The sequence below is a fragment of the Geotrypetes seraphini genome, chromosome 15, assembly GCF_902459505.1.
Source record: "Geotrypetes seraphini chromosome 15, aGeoSer1.1, whole genome shotgun sequence".
NCBI lineage: Eukaryota > Metazoa > Chordata > Amphibia > Gymnophiona > Dermophiidae > Geotrypetes > Geotrypetes seraphini.
The window spans coordinates 20,934,056-20,955,468 of NC_047098.1; the positions used below are offsets into that span (position 1 = coordinate 20,934,056).

At 43.2% G+C, this 21,413-nt stretch overlaps 1 long non-coding RNA gene across 1 annotated transcript in view; it reads right to left on the reverse strand.

Moving 5' to 3' along the window:
• Positions 1–160: 160 nt before the first annotated feature.
• The window catches only part of LOC117349069, a 48,096-nt gene continuing 26,843 nt past the window's right edge, over positions 161–21,413 (reverse strand). Inside the window, exons 4-5 of the long non-coding RNA XR_004537108.1 lie at positions 15,215–15,401; positions 161–840 (exon numbers count right to left, since the gene is read on the reverse strand). This is a non-coding gene — a long non-coding RNA (uncharacterized LOC117349069). The remainder of the gene's footprint in view (positions 841–15,214; positions 15,402–21,413) is intronic.

Sequence of the window (21,413 nt, forward strand, 5' to 3'; positions counted from 1 at the left end):
AAAATTTATTTCCAAATTACCCATTACATCTCTCAATACCCTCCCCCTAATTCCTACCCCCTTTCCCTTTTCCCTATTGACCTCTCCCCCTCCTATCCTCCCCCCAAATTTAGTTTATAACATTTTATTGAAGGAATCTTACTAAACCCCCCCAAACCCAATGAAAGTTGACAAAAATAAAGAATAATAAAAATAAAGAACTGGAATTTTAAATAAATAATCATAGCTTAAATGTAAATAATTAAGAATTAAACTTCTTGCCTTAGTTGAAAGATTCTGAGTATACGGATCCCAAGTTTCCATAAACATACGAATTTTCCTAGCCGAACGCCTACTCATTTAAAGCCATCAAGAGCAACCATCGTCACTTATTCAGGACTAAACAATAAATGGAAACAGGTGATGCAAATAATTGAAGTTCATATTTATACCCCGACCTTCCGAAATCAAATTTCTTACAATCATAATGCATAACTTCTCCATCCCATAGTTAATAAAATATACAGCCCCCCCCCCCAATAATCAAACATAAATAATACATAATAAGAGTGCCATAATAATCATTGATCAGCCTCCTAAATAGATTTCATAGCACAATAAAATATATATATAATTAAACACAACCGAAAACTGCTGGAAATAGCCCCAAACCCCTTAGCACAGATATGTTCCACCAGCCAAAACTCTTCCTTGGTCCCCAGATTCTATCTGCTACGTCCTGGCAAGCCCCCTGCGTTGTCACTTCTGCTGCAGTCTCCCCTTTCAGGAACTGGATTCTAATAGAAAATTAATTTATGTCCAAAGCAGCCAAGTTTTGCTGAGATTGTTCTTTGTTATAAACTTTTATTAAAGAGATGAGGGGGAAAAAAAAAAAAAACCCAGTCAGAAATGAAAAATCTATTCATATTCTGTCCTTTTGTTTCATTTACTCCCTCACTTTTAATAACATACATTTTCCTCCTGATTTCTGGCTGAATGTAATGTTCCCAAGAGCTGTTTCATTGCTTTCTGGCTGGATTACCTCCCCAGCTCTTCCTGGCCTTCTTAAACCTTTGTGCCTTGTCACTACAATGCTTTTTTTTCTTTTTTTAAAGACATTGACATGAAAACAATTAATGATGGTGAAGACAAGAGCCAAGATGAGCGATCCCGGGAATTGAAACGTGATCCTACTGCATATCAACCACAGAATACAAGGGGAAAGGGCCAAAGTGCCCATCTCAGTGGGGGTAAAGATGTCTCTTAGGATACGAGATGACCATGACATGAAGTTCCTCAGTCTGGACTGCCCCTAGCTGTGGTAGAGCACCACGTGTATGATGATAATAATAATAATTATTATTTATTCTTATATACCGCCAAACCATCAGTTCAAGGCGGTTCGCATCAAGAAGAGGCTGAACAAACAGTGAATTACATACATAAGCATCTAGGGCTCCTTTTACTAAGGTGCGTTAGGGCCTTAACGCGCGGAATAGCGTGCGGTAATTTTGTGTGTGCGCTAGAAACGCTAGCGCCCCTTACTAAAAGGAGCCCCTAATGTTTCTCAGAAAATACAAATTGCCGTTAAATCACATATTTATCAAAGAGGTAAGTTTTAAGAATTTTTCAAAATAGATAAGACTGAGCTTGGGGAATAAGAGCATTCCAACATGACTTCATTGCACTAGCCTGGAAAGCAAAAGTTTTTCCCAAGAATCTCTTGCTGAGACATGCTTTAACCGACGGGAACATAAACCAGCAGGTCCTTCATGTATTCTTGTTTGAATTGTAAAATTCAAAGTGGGAAGAGAGGTAGGTTGGAGTCAACCCAAAGAGCACTTTAAAACAAATACAACCAAATTTAATCAAAACTCTAGCCTCAAATGGCAGCCAATGGAGCTCTAGGTAAAAAGGGCTTACGTGATCATATTTTTTAAGGCCAAAAATAAGACGAACAGCAGTATTCTGTACTATTCTGAGTCTGTTAAGAGTTTTTTTTTAAATGAGATCCCAGATAAACAATATTACAGTAGTCCAGAATAGACAAAACTGATGACTGAACCAGTAAGCTAAAAGATGTTAAATCAAAATATTTTTTGATAATGCAAAGCTTCCATAGTACTGAAAAGCATTTTCTAATCAGTGGATCAGTATGGTCGTCAAAAGATAATGAGCGATCTAGCATAACCCCTAATATTTTTTATGTATAACAATTTTTATTGAAAGAATCAAATAATCAATACAATAGGATAATACAAAAATACATTCAATACAATAAGAATCACAATAATAATATTTCATACAAATTTAAATCATTCTTTCAAATTTAGTTTCCATATGAACTAATTCAATCTTATCTACACCCCCCTTAAATCCATCCCCTACCCACTATCTTCCCCTAAATGAAATCCCTCACCCTGGATGAAAGTTGACAAAAATAAAGAATTAAAATAAATAACTGGAATGTAATTATTAAACCTAATTTTCATAATAAATCATTGATAACCAAACTTCGTATTTTTGGTGAAAGATTCTGAATATAAGGATCCCAAATGTCCATAAAAAGATGAGTTTGTCCACCACACCTCCTAGTGGCAGTGAAAGACACCTTTGTAGACTCCATCCTTCCTTTCATCAACATCTTTCTACAAACAGGCATAGTGCCCGCAAACTACATAGTGGCTATTGAATCATTTTGACCATTTAAATGGAGCATGATGTGTGTTGTAAGAAATATCACCACCTGCAAAGATCAGGAGCGACCGTGAACCTTAACTAAGGGCTCCTTTTACTAAGCCGCGTTAGGGCTTTATCGCGCGGAACAGCGTGTGTTACATTGCCGTGTGCGCTAGACCTTAACGCCAGCATTGAGCTGGCGTTAGTTCTAGAAGCGTAGCGCTAAAAACGACAGGAACTCCCTGCAGCCATTTTGTATGAGTGATCTGCATGGGGCAGGAGCATAGGAAGATCGCTCCTGCCCTGAAAGCCCGCTAGACCACCAGGTAAGGTCCGGGGAGGTCCGGGATGCAGCGTTTCTTTCCCCCCCCCCAAAAAAAAAAAATCACAAATAACCAAATCCGCGGATACTGAAACCACGGATTTGGAGGAAGAAGCGTATATTATGTATGTTAACCTGTAACCTGCCCAAGCTCTTTGGGGATGACAGGATAGAAAACGAATTTAAGAAAGAAAGAAACTAGATCCGGTGCTTGAATTAGATCTCGAATTTTCCGCATGTCTCTCACTCCTCCTCAGCTGATGCTGGATAGTGGAGGCTGCTAATGCTGGCATTCCATCTACTCTCTCAACAGAGCACCACCTAAAATAATTACCAAGGATATTAATTTAATGCCCTGACGAATCAACTCCCTTAGCCTCATCATAAGTGAAATATACTGGAAACAATGAATGAAAAGCCATTAAACTCCGCTGGAGATGTTTTTCCTGCAGGGACAGAAATAGATTTTTGAGATATACGCAGATAACATACCCAGACCCTGTGCACTTACTGCTTTCTTTATTCATTACTTAGAGCTTAATTTAAGCGTCCATGGTTGGCTACACAGCCGCTTTGTACTAAAAGCTCTAAATCAAAGATTTCAACTGGTTAGTTTGAGTCTTTGGCAGGGCCAGCTTGTAGGGTTACCATATGGCTCCAGAAAAAGGAGGACGGATTAACACATCTGGGTTTTACTTTCATTGAAAGCAATGGGAATAAGGAGGACAGACTGATACATCGGGGGTTTAATTCCATTGAAAGCGCTGAAAGTAAAACCCGGATGTCTCGATCCGTCCTCCTTTTTCTGGACCCTAAGCTCATGGCATGAGCCAGGAGAGGCACTGGTTCAAGGGTGCCAAAGCCTGCCTCACCGGCTCTGCCTTCACAGCAGCAAGAGCATGTTTTGGCTGCTGTGCCTGGCCACCAGCACTGCTCCCAGTTTTTAAAAAAGGTGAGGACAGATCCTTCCCATTCTTGCACTGAAATCTGGGGTGGGGCTGGCAACCAAGCGTGGAGCGCACAGCGGTGAGAGCAAAGGTAAGAGCCCATGCTGTAGAGGCGGAGCAGTGAAGCACCAAAGCAGATGGGGAGGAGCCAGAGCAATAGCTCAGAAATTAATATTAAAGATTGAACTAGGCCAGTTACTGGGCAGACTTGTACGGTCTGTGTCTGTGTATGGCCGTTTGGTGGAGGATGGGCAGGGGAGGGCTTCAATGGCTGGGAGGGTGTAGATGGGCTGGAGTAAGTCTTAACAGAGATTTCGGCAGTTGGAACCCAAGCACAGTACCAGGTAAAGCTTTAGATTCTTGCCCAGAAATAGCTAAGAAGAAAAAATTAAAATTGAATCAGGTTGGGCAGACTGGATGGACCATTCGGGTCTTTATCTGCCATCATCTACTATGTTACTATGTTTAGGGTGCCACAAGCCCTTGATCAAGCACTGGTCAAAGTCAAACATCTCTATAGCATTATTTAATTATTTATTCAATATGTTTTCTATCCTGCTGTCCCCAAAGAGCTCTGAACGGGTTGCAAATTAAACATACAGAGTATACAGTTAACAGGTTACAATTTGCACTGGATTTGCCATAATTTCAGACCAAGTTTACGATACAAGTTTTTATCCTAACTTGACACATACTAGGGAGTCTAATACTAATATACGTGATAATATACAGTTTACCGGTTACAATTTGCCATAGTTATCCTTATAGTGCAAGGTTTTCAGTACAAGTTTTATCTTAATTTGACACACAGATAGTTTACAGGTTAGATATGCCATAATTATAGTGTAAGATTTTACAATACACATTTTCCTTATGTGACACATACTGGTTCTAGTACCAATAGAAACATAGAAACATAGAAATAGACGGCAGATAAGGGCCCACGGCCCATCTAGTCTGCCCACCCTAATGTCCCTCCCCTACCTTTGCCCTGTGAATAGATCCCATGTGCCGATCCCATTTGGCCTTAAAATCAGGCACGCTGCTGGCCTCAATCACCTGTAGTGGAAGACTATTCCAGCGATCAACCACCCTTTCAGTGAAAAAGAATTTCCTGGTGTCACCTCGTAGTTTCCCGCCCCTGATTTTCAACGGATGCCCTCTTGTTGTCGTGGGACCCTTGAAAAAGAAGATATCTTCCTCCGCCTCGATGCGGCCCGTAAGATACTTGAACGTCTCGATCATGTCTCCCCTCTCTCTGCGCTCCTCGAGCAAGTATAGCTGTAATTTGTCAAGCTGTTCATCGTATGGGAGATCCTTGAGTCCCGAGACCATCCGGGTGGCCATTCTCTGCACCGACTCCAGTCTCAGCACATCCTTGCGATAATGCGGCCTCCAGAACTGCACACAGTACTCCAGGTGGGGCCTCACCATGGATCTATACAATGGCATAACGACTTCCGCCTTACGGCTGACGAAACCCCTTCGTATGCAGCCCATGATTTGTCTTGCCTTGGACGAAGCCTGCTCCACTTGATTGGCAGACTTCATGTCCTCACTGACGATCACCCCCAGGTCTCGTTCTGCTACCGTTTTTGCTAGGGTCTTGCCATTAAGGGTATAAGACTTGCATGGATTCTGGCTGCCCAGGTGCATGACTTTGCATTTTTATATATTTTTCTTTGTAGTCCATCAGTCAAGGGCAGGGGTTTAGGTGAAGAGGAGTCTGTCGAGGGATCTGATCTGTGGGGGAAGTTGATTCCAGTGGCTTGGTATGAAGTGGGGGTAGGACTGTCGCTTGCCGGTTGGCAGTCGAAGGAAATGACCAGGGGGGCGTTTTGAGGCATATTTCGACCTGGGAGCAGAGGGACTGGTTCGACATGTATGAAGAAAGCTTAGCTGTCACGTAGCCTGGCGCCATGGCGCCAGGCTACGTGACAGCTAAGCTTCCTTCATACATGTAAGGATTTGAATGCTAGCATCAGGTCCTTGCATGACACAACGTTTGGCTACGGGCAGCCAGTGCACTGACATTAGAGTCTGGGAGACAGGGTCGCGGGCACAGAGGTTTTTATAGAAGCCTGATCACTGCATTTTGAACATGCTGGAGACATCATACATTCTTCGCCGTGAGACTATAATCCATGTGGGAAAGTACTAAGGCATAGAGTAGTTGGGCGAAGTCAGACTCTTAAAAGCAGTTCCTTATTTATCGTTACAGGTAATGAAATGAGGAAGATATCATCTGAGAGATACGGTCAGAGAATGACAGGTTGCAATCAAGGAGTTCTCCAGGCTGCGCACTTGATCTTTTGCAGTTACAGAAGTCAAGTCCCAGCACAGCAAAGGACAGGCGCGGTCACAGCATTCTTTGCGTATCCAAAGGAGTTCCATCTTGGAGGTGTTTAGTTGCAATTTGTTGATGGACATCCAGTTTTTGATTTCCGAGAGGCAGTTTAGGAGTTTTGTAATCTGGGCATCATGGGCTTCTCCTAGTAATAGGTACAATTGGATGTCATCTGCGAAGGAGTGAATCTGTATTTGACATTTGCGGGCTATGTCCAAGACAAGTCTAATATAGAGATTGAATAATAGGGGGGGGGAGAGCGGAGCCCCCTGGGAACACCATATTTGATCGGTTTCAGTTTCGATAGCACGTCATTAAGCAGAATGCTTTGAGATCTGTTATTTAGGAAAGAAAGGTACCATCGTAGTGCGATGTCTCGGATTCTGATTTCAGAGAGCTGCTCAGCGAGGAGAGGATGGTCAATAGCGTTTAAGGCCACGCTGAGATCCAGTAGCACCAGAAGGACATTATTACCCTTGTCCATGAGATTCCAGCAGCCGTCAATGATGTCGAGAAGGACAGTTTTGGTATTGTGGAATATCCTGAATCCCAATTGGAAGGAAGATAGGGTGCCTTGTTCATCGATGAAGGAGTGTAATTGGGTTAACACTGTGTTTTCCAGGATCATGGACACAAAGGGTAAGTTGGAGACAGGTCTAAAGTTGCTGAGCACATTAGGGTCAAGCGTGGATTTTTTCCAAATCAGTCTGATGACCACCGACTTTCAGTTTGCGGGCACTATGCCTGTTTGTAGAAAGATGTTGATGAAAGGAAGGATGGAGTCTACAAAGGTGTCTTTCACTGCCACTAGGAGGTGTGGTGGACAGGAGTCCAGGTTGGAGCCGGAAGGGCGAATTGTGTCTAGTATCTCAGCGATGAAGTTAGTTAGGTTCCCAGTTCTGGTTTTAGTTATGTCTGAGTTGGGGGAGGGGGGGGGGGCAGGGGGACAATGTCTGTAGCATGGCGGAGTTGAGGTGAGACCGTATTTTGTCTCCTTTGTCAGCGAAGTAGTCTGAGAGTGTTTTGCTGTTGAGTCAGTGTTGAGTTACTGATTGTCTTCTTGTGATGTTGTGAGTATATTTTTTGTTAGTTTGGAAAGATGTTTTGATCTATTGGAGGTCTTTAATAGTTGTTCAGAGTAGTACTTCTTCTTAGCCTCTAGGGTGGCTATTTTATATTCTTCCCGCAGTTCCTTCCATTTGGACCTGTCACTGTTAAATCTGGATTTGTACCATTTCCTTTTCGCTTTCCTTAGTTTTCTTCTCTTAGTTCTTAAGTTGTCGGCAAACCAAGGGGAGGAATACTTGCGGGGGTAATATTTGATCTTTTTGACTGGGGCTAACCCTCTATATAGGGTTTTTACCTCAGTGTACCAGTCCATGGCAGCTTCGTCAACAGATTGAGAATTTGGTTTTGATGTTCCCGCTAGGTTAGAAAGGCCTGTGGAAAGATTCTCTAGGTTGATTGCGTCTAGGTTGATTATCTTATGCTGGGTTGCTTCCTGGTTGATGGTTGTTTTGTTATGTAGCTGAGGTTGAATGTGATCAAATGACCAGGGTACTGATTTGGTGGCAAAGGCTGGGGTTTGTGTGGTGAGTGAAGTGTCTTTTTGAATAAAGATTAGGGATAGGATGTGGCTCGCAGAGTGAATCGGCGAGGGGGACCATTTGTTGGAGACCTAGGTCCAATAGTGAAGTATACTGGGGCTCCGGTCTTGTGTCTTGTGTGAAGTCTCCAAGTATGATGATTTGGTTGTATGTGATGACCAGTTTGCTAAGGATGGATGGTTGGTCATCTAGGATGGTCATTGGAGAGTGCGGTGCGAAAGGCTCATCCTGTAAGCAGTCAGCCGGCACCTCTCCTCCTCAATAGGTATCTCGCTACACACCCGGAATCTCACTGCAAAACACATTATGGCCTAGAGGCTCTAGAGGCCCTAGAGCTTGGATCTGTCGGGGGAAAATAGGTAAATAATCCTATCCCAGAGTTTCACCTGAATTGTCTCTGTTTCCCCCCTTGAACTGGTTTAGGGTAGTGGTTCTTAAACCTGTCCTGTGGGACCCCCAGCCAGTTGGGTTTTCACATAATGAATATTCATGAGGCAGATTTGCATATATTAGAGGTAACAGGCACTCAAATTACATATATAAATTACATGTACTGCGGGTTTGAATGAAGAACTCGAATGGACGACATTGATTTAATGTGACAAAATTTTGATTGATGTGGGGGAAGCTGTGTGTTATGGATTTTCAGTGAAGCCTGTAGTGAAGATTTATGGGCCATAAGTGCACAGTAAAGATGTATGGATTATGGTACTTTTGTGAAGATTGCTTTTTTCATGTATTTAACCTTTTGTGTTTGGACCTATTATAAATGAATTTCTATAATAAAAAGTGAAGTTGAACCAAAGATTAACTTTGAGAAATCAAGAGATATTTCATAAATGACAGCTGTAAACTGCTTAGGCGAATCTCTTCATAAAGGCAGTTAATAAATCCCAATAAATAAATATGCCTCTGTCTTATCATGGTCCATAATAATTATAGAAAGTAAATGTGTTTGGTTTGGTGATGTGTTTTTGATGGCGACACCAGAAAGTATTTCTTCACAGAGAGAGTGGTTGATCATTGGAACAAGCTTCCAGTGCAGGTGATCGAGGCAGACAGCGTGCCAGACTTTAAGAATAAATGGGATACCTATGTGGGATCCCTACGAGGGTCAAGATAAGGAAATTGGGTCATTAGGGCATAGACAGGGGGTGGGTAAGCAGAGTGGGCAGACTTGATGGGCTGTAGCCCTTTTCTGCCGTCATCTTCTATGTTTCTATGTTTCTATGATGGGTCATTTGGCCTTTATCTGCCATCATGTTTCTATGTTTCTATAATCAGAAAGTTCTATGACATCACAATGCAGGTGTAAAGAGCCTTAGCCTATAGGAAGAGGAGATGCAAATGTTAAGAGCCTTAGCCAATAGGGAGAGGAGGAGAGAGTGGCTGCTGCAGACACCAGAAAGTATTTCTTCACAGAGAGAGTGGTTGATCATTGGAACAAGCTTCCAGTGCAGGTGATCGAGGCAGACAGCGTGCCAGACTTTAAGAATAAATGGGATACCCATGTGGGATCCCTACGAGGGTCAAGATAAGGAAATTGGGTCATTAGGGCATAGACAGAGGGTGGGTAAGCAGAGTGGGCAGACTTGATGGGCTGTAGCCCTTTTCTGCCGTCATCTTCTATGTTTCTATGATGGGTCATTTGGCCTTTATCTGCCATCATGTTTCTATGTTTCTATAATCAGAAAGTTCTATGACATCACAATGCAGGTGTAAAGAGCCTTAGCCTATAGGAAGAGGAGATGCAAATGTTAAGAGCCTTAGCCAATAGGGAGAGGAGGAGAGAGTGGCTGCTGCAGACACCAGAAAGTATTTCTTCACAGAGAGAGTGGTTGATCATTGGAACAAGCTTCCAGTGCAGGTGATCGAGGCAGACAGCGTGCCAGACTTTAAGAATAAATGGGATACCCATGTGGGATCCCTACGAGGGTCAAGATAAGGAAATTGGGTCATTAGGGCATAGACATGGGGTGGGTAAGCAGAGTGGGCAGACTTGATGGGCTGTAGCCCTTTTCTGCCGTCATCTTCTATGTTTCTATGATGGGTCATTTGGCCTTTATCTGCCATCATGTTGCTATGTTTCTATAATCAGAAAGTTCTATGACATCACAATGCAGGTGTAAAGAGCCTTAGCCTATAGGAAGAGGAGATGCAAATGTTAAGAGCCTTAGCCAATAGGGAGAGGAGGAGAGAGTGGCTGCTGCAGACACCAGAAAGTATTTCTTCACAGAGAGAGTGGTTGATCATTGGAACAAGCTTCCAGTGCAGGTGATCGAGGCAGACAGCGTGCCAGACTTTAAGAATAAATGGGATACCTATGTGGGATCCCTACGAGGGTCAAGATAAGGAAATTGGGTCATTAGGGCATAGACAGGGGGTGGGTATGCAGAGTGGGCAGGCTTGATGGGCTTTAGCCCTTTTCTGCCGTCATCTTCTATGTTTCTATGTTTCTATATAGGTAGCCCAAAATTGAGCACAGATTGCAGATGCACACACAAACTAACTAGTCAATTAGGCACATGCAATCAATTATTGGAGTTAATTCACACAAATTAGGACTGCCTAAATCTCATAGGGCTAGATTCAGTAACGCCACGGATTCAATCCGATCCATGGCCGGGGGGCTGATTCACGAATTGCCCTCACGCAAATGAGGGCGATCAGAATCATGTCCCCAACAGACTGCTGAATAGCAATCCCGACGCCTTTTTACAGATTCAAAACCGCATTTGCGGTTTTTCAAACTACGTGGGTGTTTCTGGAACGGAACCCCCACGAATTTCGGGGGAGTACTGTATATGAATGAGAGATGTATAGACATAGTATAACTACCTAGGATGATGCATTGTAACACCAGTATATCAACTCAAGTAGATTGCTCTGTATTGTTACACCAGTACAAAGATTAGGCTTTGTGACACCATTGCATTAGTTCATGCAAACTGCTCAGATTTGACTGGTTTCAGTCATTAGTAGCGGTATATACGCTTTGAATACTGAATAAACACATGGCTCCCCCTCCCATCTGAAGGTTCATTTGGGCATTTAAATGCCCTTGCACAACCCGTAGCTACACCTCAAAAACAATTTGAAAATATAGGATAAAAAAGAAAACAGCAAATAAAAAGCAAAATGGCAGAGAAACTTGGATCCCTGTCTGGAAAGAAATGCCATGCATTATAATGCAACAATGAGGCAAAAAAATGGTCAAAAGGTTCCGTGAGTGATTGCAGAACAGCAAAACCACCAACGTACAAAGGAATATGTATACTAAAATAATAATAAGAGTGTGACAATGTAAGGTACCCTCAGTGCGCAGGATAAGCGACGGGAGAAAAACTCCAACGCTTCAAGCGAAGAGGTAGAGGCTAGAAAGCTCCTCTCTTTCTCTCCAGCCTGCCTTGAAGTCCGTTTGGATACTTGATTCATGGGTTCCTGAGGAAGGGATTTTGTTCCCGAAACCAGGCTTGGTTGAACCTGGTTTTGCGGTGTTTCATCTACGTTGTTCCCGCACCCCTGGACGTTGAATGAAGACTCTTCAAGCTAAGTTGCTTTTTTGATTTTTTGCTGGGAGTTGGCTGGGGGGTTCCCTGAGTGATTGCAGTTTGTGAATCCATTTTTTTATTTGTGTTCATTGTGCACTTGTTTGGGATTGTGCTATTTAATTTCAAAACACACTATAGGTACCCCATGATGGTGTGTAGGTGGGGGCTTTCTAGCCTCTACCTCTTCGCTTGAAGCGTTGGAGTTTTTCTCCTGTCGCTTATCCTGCGCACTGAGGGTACCTTACATTGTCACACTCATTATTATTTTAGTATACATATTCCTTTGTATGTTGGTGGTTTTGCTGTTCTGCAATCACTCACGGAACCTTTTGACCATTTTTTGCCTCATTGTTGGATTCTTTTAAGTTTCGTTGGCAATTCTTTTTTGGGAGTCAGTTGGCATGTATTATAATGCTGCAAAACCATCATATCAGGAAGCATCAATCTTCCTGTGCCCATGTGTCTCTTTGAAACAACTGCATCCTGAAAATACAAGCTGTGCAATTTGAACTGTGGTCCTCCTTGCTGCAGGAGAGTGGAAATTCAGAGGCAAAACATCTTGTTTAAGACAGTAAATATTATTTGCTGGAATCAGTGAACAGGGACGTTGTGGGCAAAATCTAGTTAAGTGAGAACACTGCGGAGAGACTCTATTCTCCCCACACATATCATCACAGTGCTTACCCCCAGTTTCATCCACTATTACAGGGTCAAGCTGCAGACTTACTGAGAGCCAGATGTAGTAAAGAAAATTGCAAAGTACATCTTGGAAAGAAGGTCAAACGGGCCTTTCCTCTTTAAAATCACCCTCTGAGGTTTTTCTGCATTCAGCCTTTGGTTGCACACTAGTGCTACTACCTACAGCAGTTTTTGACTTTTTTCTTTCCAATGGTTGAAATTACATTTTTTTTGCATAATTATAGACAGTTCTAGAGTTCTGCCTTTTTTTTTTTAATTGCAGAGACCTCTAGTGGCTCTACTAAAGTATTGTCCTGTAACTTGCTTATACCCTTCCAGTTCCCAGAACATGGGGAGGGCTCTCATTATCAGTTAGGTACTGGTGGAAGGACCAAAGTCTAATCCAGGAGAAATGAGTAGATAATATAGTTCTTTGAGTTTGTGTGACTATCAGAACCTATTATTTTGTTGTGATTACAGATGCTATTTGCTGCCCCCTGGAAGCTGCTGCCCTAGGGGACCTCCTGGTCTTGCCTAATAGTTGGGCTGGCCCTGTACATCAAGAGCAAGTATGTGGCTAGCCTCTCAGAGGGTCAAGGACACTGAAATCTGCTCCTCAATTTTAAGGTTGCTCCTTCTGGCCTCATTGGCCAGGACATCTACTGAAATGAAAGGAGAAGAGAGAAAGGTATTCAGAGGAGCAGCTTTTTCCCTGAAGATAAGGAAGTGAACATGTCTGTGTATTATGTCTACTCTACTGGCTTTAGGCCAGGGGTGTCAAAGTCCCTCCTCGAGGGCCGCAATCCAGTCGGGTTTTCAGGATTTCCGCAATGAATATGCATGAGATCTATTAGCATACAATGAAAGCAGTGCATGCAAATAGATCTCATGCATATTCATTGGAGAAATCCTAAAAACCCAACTGGATTGCGGCCCTCAAGGAGGGACTTTGACATCCCTGCTTTAGGCATCGGTTTATATTAGGGTTATTACTCCAGAAAAAAAAGAGGACGGATTGAGACATCCAGTTTTTACTTCCATTGCTTTTAATGGAAGTAAAACCCAGATGTCTCAATCTGTCCTCCTTTTTCTGGAAAAAGATATGAACTAATGTGCACACAGGTGATTTTAACACACACTTTCTAACACTTCTCAGTGCTCAGAGAACCATTTTTAGCTTATGAGACTACTGGGTAAACAAAATTTTTTAGCCCACTACTGATACGGCTCAATTCTCAACCATTGCACTGGTCCCTGTAGTATCTATAAGTATAATATTCTCTCACTTTTTTTGATCTTTTCAAATTCTTTTTGTCTTTTTAAATGCTCAACTTCAAAACAGCCTTAGCTTTTAATGCAGGGATTCAATGGGTTCTGACGCGTTTCGCCATGCTGCCTCAGAGAACCCGCTTCAACACGAACTTAATTCTGCCCCCACCATGTCTGTTTTTACTTCAGCCACTCTCGCTAAGACTAGATCACTGGCGGGTTTATTAAACTTCAGCAAAGCAGTAAAAACCGCCCTAAAAAGACATCTCCTAACCCTATAACAACTTGTCTAAATCTCTGACATGTTATCCTGGGGATAAAGTCAACTTCAAATATCATAAGCAGTTGGTACTCTGCTCTACCATATCAGGATTTGAAGCTTTAAGCTCCAGGATAGATCAATATTATATGCACTGCACCTTTAATGCAAAGCAATTTCCCTACACCCTTAAGCACAGTTAAAGTCAAGTATGTAGAGTGAAAGATACATAGTAACATAGTAACATAGTAGATGACGGCAGATAAAGACCCGAATGGTCCATCCAGTCTGCCCAACCTGATTCAATTTAAATTTTTTTTTTTTTTTTTTTTCTTCTTAGCTATTTCTGGGCGAGAATCCAAAGCTTTACCCGGTTACTGTGCTTGGGTTCCAACTGCCGAAATCTCTGTTAAGACTTACTCCAGCCCATCTACACCCTACCAGCCATTGAAGCCCTCCCCTGCCCATCCTCCACCAAATGGCCATATACAGACACAGACCGTGCAAGTCTGCCCAGTAACTGGCCTAGTTCAATCTTTAATATTATTTTCTGATTCTAAATCTTCTGTGTTCATCCCACGCTTCTTTGAACTCAGTCACAGTTTTACTCTCCACTCTCCAAGATGTTCAAGTTCAAGTTTATTAACGTTTGATGAATCGCTTATACAAATTTTCTAAGCGATGTACAATTTAAAAGCCACTAGATCAGTGATTCCCAACCCTGTCCTGGAGGAACACCAGGCCAATCGGGTTTTCAGGCTAGCCCTAATGAATATGCATGAGAGAGATTTGCATATGATGGAAGTGATAGGCATGCAAATTTGCTTCATGCATATTCATTAGGGCTAGCCTGAACACCCGATTGGCCTGGTGGTCCTCCAGGACAGGGTTGGGAACCACTGCACTAGATAGTGGTCTCACATACAATTGGACAAATCAATCACAAAACAAACTACATGGATCAGTTAACATTTTAGCAATCGAAATAAAGACAAACATGAGTGAAGAGGAAAGGAGGGAAAAGTTACAATTTCATTTTCTGTTAGAATTTACATAAAAGGGAAAATACAATGGGAAGGGAAGGGGATTAATGAGTTTGTTAATGGTAAAAAAAATGTAAAGGGTCCAAGATATGCCATAATGCTATGCTTTACTATATCTGGCTCTCTGCCACACTTTCTCCATCTTGCTTGCAATGTACAGGACCCTTGAGCGAGCCTGGCAAGGAGCATTAAGAACATAAGAATTGCCATTCCGGGACAGATCGAAGATCCATCAAGCCCAGATCTCAAGTACCTAGTAAAACAGATTTTATGCTGCTTATCCTAGGAATAAGCAGTGGATTTCCCCAATCCATCTCAATAATGGCCTATGGACTTCCCTTTTAGGAGTTTTTCTTCCCCTTAGCAGATCCTCACGCAGCACCTCTTCAGGGCAAGGAGCAGTTGAGGTCTGGGTTCCCTTTTTGTTAGCTGCACTTCTAAAGTGAATATGAAGTCAGCTACACCTCCTGGATAAGTCACCCTTTAATCAGGCACTATTGTTTAACTGAAAGGCAATGGAGTCCAAGTTTTACCTTTTCTCAAGTTTGAATACTAGCAGGCAAGATATTCCAATGGAGTTTTTCTTCCCCTTAGCAGATCCTCACTCAGCATGTCATTATTTCTTGTGAGTATACAGAGTTATGTGATATGGACGGCAGTGCTATAAACCGTTTATAGACTGGACTTGTTGAAATACCAGGCCATGCTTTCACGATGTACCTGTAAATAGTACGAGCTCAGGTGAGTGCATTGCATTCATTGCAGGTTCTGGTACCTTTTATTGAATAAATGTAAGAATTATCCAAAGACACTATAATACACACAGACATTTGAGACAAGATAGAGCAGTGTTCTTCAATCACCGGTCCATGGACCAGTGCCGGTCCACAGAAATTTCCTGCCGGTCCACAGGGCCAGCAGGTGCATCAGGCCCAAAACAGTGTTCTTCAACCGCCGGTCCACGGTGCGATCGATGCGGCGTTATTTTCGAGCCAGCTCCCTCTTCCTAACTGATTCAGTGCACAAAGCCACGGGCAGCGGCTCCTACGGGCATCCTGCATCTGAACCGGAAGCCTTCTCTCTGACGTTGCAACGTCAGAGGGAAGGCTTCCAGATGAAGCACTGGAAGTGCAAGGTGCAATTAGTACTATTATGGGGGTGGGGTCTGGAGATTGGGTAGAGATGGGTGGGGTCTGGCCCACGACTTAGCCCAGTGTTCTTCAACCGCCGGTCCACGGACCGATGCCGGTCCACAGAATAACTTTTTTATTTCTGCCGGTCCATAGGTGTAAAAAGGTTGAAAAACACTGAGATAGAGGACCCTTGCTGCAATAGGTTTTATAAAGATACCATATATGTGGTAATGAAATCAGCTAAGGAGTTCTAATTTTGAACTGAGGATGCATGGTCTCTGCCCAAGCTAAGTGGTCGATTTACCCTCTATTTATAAAAGTCACTAAAAGACTATCCCCCTCTTTTATGGAACAGCGCAGAGAGCCATGCTGAAAGGCAGGCGCTGCTCCTGACGCTCATTGAGTTCCATGACTCTCTGCGCTAAAAACTGCTAGCACGTTTTCGTAGAAGAGGGGATATGTTGCTGTTAAAACTAAAGTATTTATAGGCGCAACTTTACTTAAAGGAGTTTTAGCTGTGACTAATGATAGCTCAAAGTGGTGGCTGGACAAGAATGTTCTAGAGTCCTGCACCCTTGAGCCCTTGAAGTCTTTTTCTTCCTTTATAGGTATATTTGAGGGTTTGGTAAAAGTGCATTAGGTGTTGGCGGAAGTCTAATTCAAAGGTCAGCAATATATACATTGTGTGTTGTGTTTGTCATTCTTTGACTTTGCCTTTGTTGGCTTTTTCTATGAAATCAGTCACACAGGAAAGAGCAAGACATGTGGCTCTTCCCAGAGGTGAAGCTTTTCCCTACTGACCAGATCTGAAGGTTATTTGGGCTTCTGAAGAGCAAGATGAGAGTCATTAAAGAATCATTAACTTGCTGAGAAAAAGCTGCAGTGCTGAACTCATTATCATTAGGAACTGGGGTGATGGAAAGGGATCGGAAAATCTCTCTTTCTGCAACTTCCTAAAGATCTGTAGTCTAGCCCAGCCCTCGTGTAACCAGGGATTTCTTTCATTCTGTACTTAAATTCAAACCTCCCCAAAAACTTATGTTTATGCTTATTGAAGATTTTCTATACCATGCATACTGACAAACAGGGCTGAGCGGTGTACAATTTATTTACACTGAAGGAAAGAAAAAGGTACTGCAATGATAAAAAAAAAAAAGGACAGTGTGGAATCATACAAGAAAACCAGTTTGGAATCACAATAATTAAACAAGCTAAGTAGTACATCTTCCAAAGGATACATAGTGCCAAAGAGAAGCCAAAAAGTATTATATGAGGGGCCATTGAAAAGTTATCAGCTCGACCAAGAAGAGAATGATGTGGAGCCATGAAACTTGCAAGTTATTCCACACTTCTCTTGACACTTTTCGTTTCAGTGAGACAAATGTATCTAGTAAATGGGCACAAGTATAGGGAAATCAAACCATTGTGACATCACCAATGAGGATGGCTCTTAGGCATTGGTGGAAAGAGACACTATGACATCACACTAGGAAGGACTTCTGAAATGTTCTCAGGCCAACCAAGAAGAGAATGATGTGGAGCCATGAAACCTACAAGTTATTCCACACTTTTCTTGGCACTTCATTTCAATAATATGAAATGAAAAGAAAAGTGTCAAGAAAAGTGTGGAATAACTTTCAATGCTCCACATCATTCTCTTCTTGGTTGGGCTGAGAACTTTTCAATGGCCCCTCATATGTAAGAGTGAATGTCGAACACTTGTTCAAAGAGCCAGTCTTAATGGTTATGTTGAACTCCCTTAAGGAGAAGATACTGTAAACGCATAGTGGTAATGTGTTCTATGTCGAATGAGCTGAAAAAATAAAATGTCCCATGGCTTGTAGATTCTAAATGTGTGTATTTGGGACCTGGAAGTGTGAGTGTGTGTGTGTGTCTCTCTCTTAAACCTACCCCCTCCCCCATCACCACCTCTGTTTTTCTCTCTTAGCCCTCTATCCTTTCTTTCACCACCTCTGACTATCCATCTCCCTTTCAAACTTGACCATCTCTGTCTATCTGCTACCTTCTTTCTATATTTACTGATTCTCTCCGACACATTCCTAATTACCACCTCTACCCCTCCCCAGTACTATCTTTGGCTTTCTTTCACGCACTAACTCCCCTTCCAGTTCTCTCACACTCATCTGCCCCATTTCTAACAGCTCGCTTACCCCCAAATTTCTCCTCTATGCTTTTTCATGCACAAGTTTGAGAAATGGGCATCGACATAGCAAATGAGGTTCAACGTGGATAAGTGTAAAGTGATGCATGTCGGTAAGAGAAATCTCACGCACGGTGGCGGTACTTGGAGAGACCTCCCAGGAAAGAGACTTGGGAGTTCTGATCGACAAGTCGATGAAGCCGTCTGCGCAATGTGCGATGGCAGCGAAAAGGGCAAACAGAATGCTAGGAATGATTAAAAAGGGGATCACGAACAGATTGGAGAGGGTTATCATGCCGCTGTACCTAACCATAGTGCGCCCTCACCTGGAGTACTGCATCCAGCACTGGTCGCCGTACATGAAGAAGGACACGGTACTACTCGAAAGGGTCCAGAGAAGAGCGACTAAGATGGTTAAGGGGCTGATTAGAGAAACTGAGCCTTTTCTCCCTCGAGCAGAGGAGATTGAGAGGGGACATGATCGAAACATTCAAGGTACTGAAGGGGATAGACTTAGTAGATAAGGACAGGTTGTTCACCTTCTCCAAGGTAGGGAGAACAAGAGGGCACTCTCTAAAATTGAAAGGGGATCGATTCTGTATGAAAGTAAGGAAGTTCTTCTTCACCCAGAGAGTGGTAGAAAACTGAAACGCTCTTCCGGAGTCTGTTATAGGGGAAAACACCCTCCAGGGTTTCAAGACAATGCTGGACAAGTTCCTGCTAAACTGGAACATACGCAGGTGAGGCTGGACTCATTTAGAGCATCGGTCTTTGATTTGAGGGCCGCCACGTAAGCGGACTGCTGGGCGGGATGGACTACGGGTCTGACCCAGCAGCGGCAATTCTTATGTCCCCTACCCTCTGGAATTCCCTGCCACAGCTACTCCGCGACGAATCACGACTCGACAAATTTAAGACAGATTTGAAAACTTTTTTATTTCGTGATGCTTTCGCTAACACCTAGAGCCATCATTCCTTTTTTTTTTTTTTTTATTATTATTTTTTTTTTCTTTATTCTATTTATCAATAATAACCGCTTTCTTTAAAGCGTCCCTCTCCATTATGTTTGATCCTAACCCTACTATCTCCATTTTTCTTCTCAAATATGTAACTTCACCCTCCCTTCCCCTCTATCCTCACTGTCTAGTTCATCTGGTAATGTTATTTGTATATACACAATACCTTTTTTTTTAGTTTCTTTAGCTTCTCTTTCTTTTAAATATACTGTTAACCGGCCAGATATTAACTTGATGGTTGGTATATCAAAATTAATAAAACTTGAAACTTATGTTCAATCCCCCTTCCAACATAGTTCTCATGCTTCCCAAGTTTGCTTCCATCCCCTCTGTTTACACAATCCTAGTTCCAGTCTTCTCATACTCACTGCAAACCACAGCGACCTTAGGAAGAAAAATGTTGGATACATACAGTGTACACGTATATATATTCACTTCTCAGACTTTGCATCCTCTCTTTCCCTGCAATTCACTTACAGGTGTCCTGGGAATGTTTCTACCAGTGGCGTAGCAAGGGTTCGAGGCACCCGAGGCACTGGTGCCCCTCCCCCACCCTCTTCTCCATCCCCCACCTCCACACGCTCCTTCCCCGCCCCCTCCTGCGTGCACCGCTTCCCTTCCCCCGTACCTTTGTAACGTTCCTAGCGCGAGCAGCCATCCCCAAGCGTTGGCTTGTCCTCTGATGTCGCTTCTTAGGCGTGGGTCCAGAAAAACCAAAGCTGGCGGGTAACAGCAGGTTGGGGGTTGCTGCTCGCGCCAGGAACGTTGCAGAGGTACTATGTTTTTAAGTTCCTCTTTCTTACATGCATCATTTTGCATTACATGTCATCTGCCGTTTTGATGCTCGGTCTCACAGCCTCGCAAGGTCCTCTTACAAATTTTCACAATTTTGCAATTTAACAACTTTGTGGCATCAGCAAATTTACCCCCCTTTTACAAAAGCGTAGCGTGTTTTTTAGCACCAGCCATGGCGGTAACCGCTTCTGCGCTCATAGCAATTCTATGAGCGTCAGGGCTGTTACCACCACCGCCGGCACAAAAAACACACTATGCTTTTGTAAAAGGGGTGGGGGATAATTACTTCATTAAAAAGCAGCAGTCCCTGCACAGACCCCACTATCTATCCTTCTCCATTTAGAATACTGACCATTTATTTATTGTAGGGATACCAGACATCCAGATTTACCTAGCTATATCCTTTCTTTAGAGGACTGTCCAGGTGTCCGGATGGTTTCCTGGACTGGAGAGAGTTGCCCAGGTTTTGGACTCACTTTCTCCAGTCCAGCCCCTATCCTGGAGTCGAGTATGGCTTTTGTGAGTCTCCCCCGTCCACAGTACCTTCTCCTGCGCTGCAATTTAAAAACTTCAGGCAGCTGGCAGCCAGCAGCCAGCAGCATTAGCAATGCAATCCTTCTGCCGTCGACTTGGCCTGCCCCAGAAATCTTCACTCTGTAGCATCCTGCCGAGGCGGGAAATGAAAGTGCTGCAGAGTGAAGGCTGGTTCATAGACAACCCCGCGAAAGACAAAGGCGCGCGCTGAAGAAAATTACAGTTTTTAGGGGCTCCGACGGGGGTTTACTTAATAGAGATTGCGCCAGCGTTGTAGGGAGTTTGGGGGGTTGTAACCCTCCACATTTTACTGTAAACTTAACTTTTACCCTAAAAATGGAAAAAGTTAAGTTTTCAGTAAAATGTGAGGAGTTACAACCCCCCCAAACCCCCCACAATGCCCCCACAACGCAGCGCGATCTCTATTAAGTAAAGTGGGGGGGTTCCCCCCCACGTCCCCCTGTCAGAGCCCTAAAAACAGTAATTTTCTGCGGCGCACACCTCCGCGCTGCGCTCAATTGTCTGCGCGCGCCTTTGTCCCGGCGCCCTTTTGACCTGACACCGTGAAGGCTTCTGGGGCAGGCCGATGGCAGAAGGATCATATCGCTAACGCGGCCGGCAGCCCCAAGTTTTAAAATTGCAGTGCCAATCTGTCCTCCTTACTTCCATTGCTTTCAACGGAAGTAAAACCTGGATGTCTCAATCCATCCTCTTTTTTCTGGAGCCATATGATAACCCTAGACTGGTGACCTGGATTGGCCACTGTGGAAACAGGATACTGAGCTTGATGGACCATTGGTCTGACCCAGTTTGACTATTCTTATGTTATATTCCTATGGGTAGCTCATGACAGCTGAATATTGCCTGCTGTGTTTCTGTTAACAGAAATAAATTAAGTCTGATATCAAGGAAGTCACAAATTTATTAAGCTGAGAAGGAACAGAGCAGCAATGAGAGGTAAATAGCTCCCTGGGACTGAGGTCAGAAATCTAGCATTTTAATCCTGATCCCTACATGCAAATATTAAAATTCCAAACCTCAGCCTTTTAAATGAACCCTCTATTGATTTTGAAGAACCTTAAAGTCGCAGTTG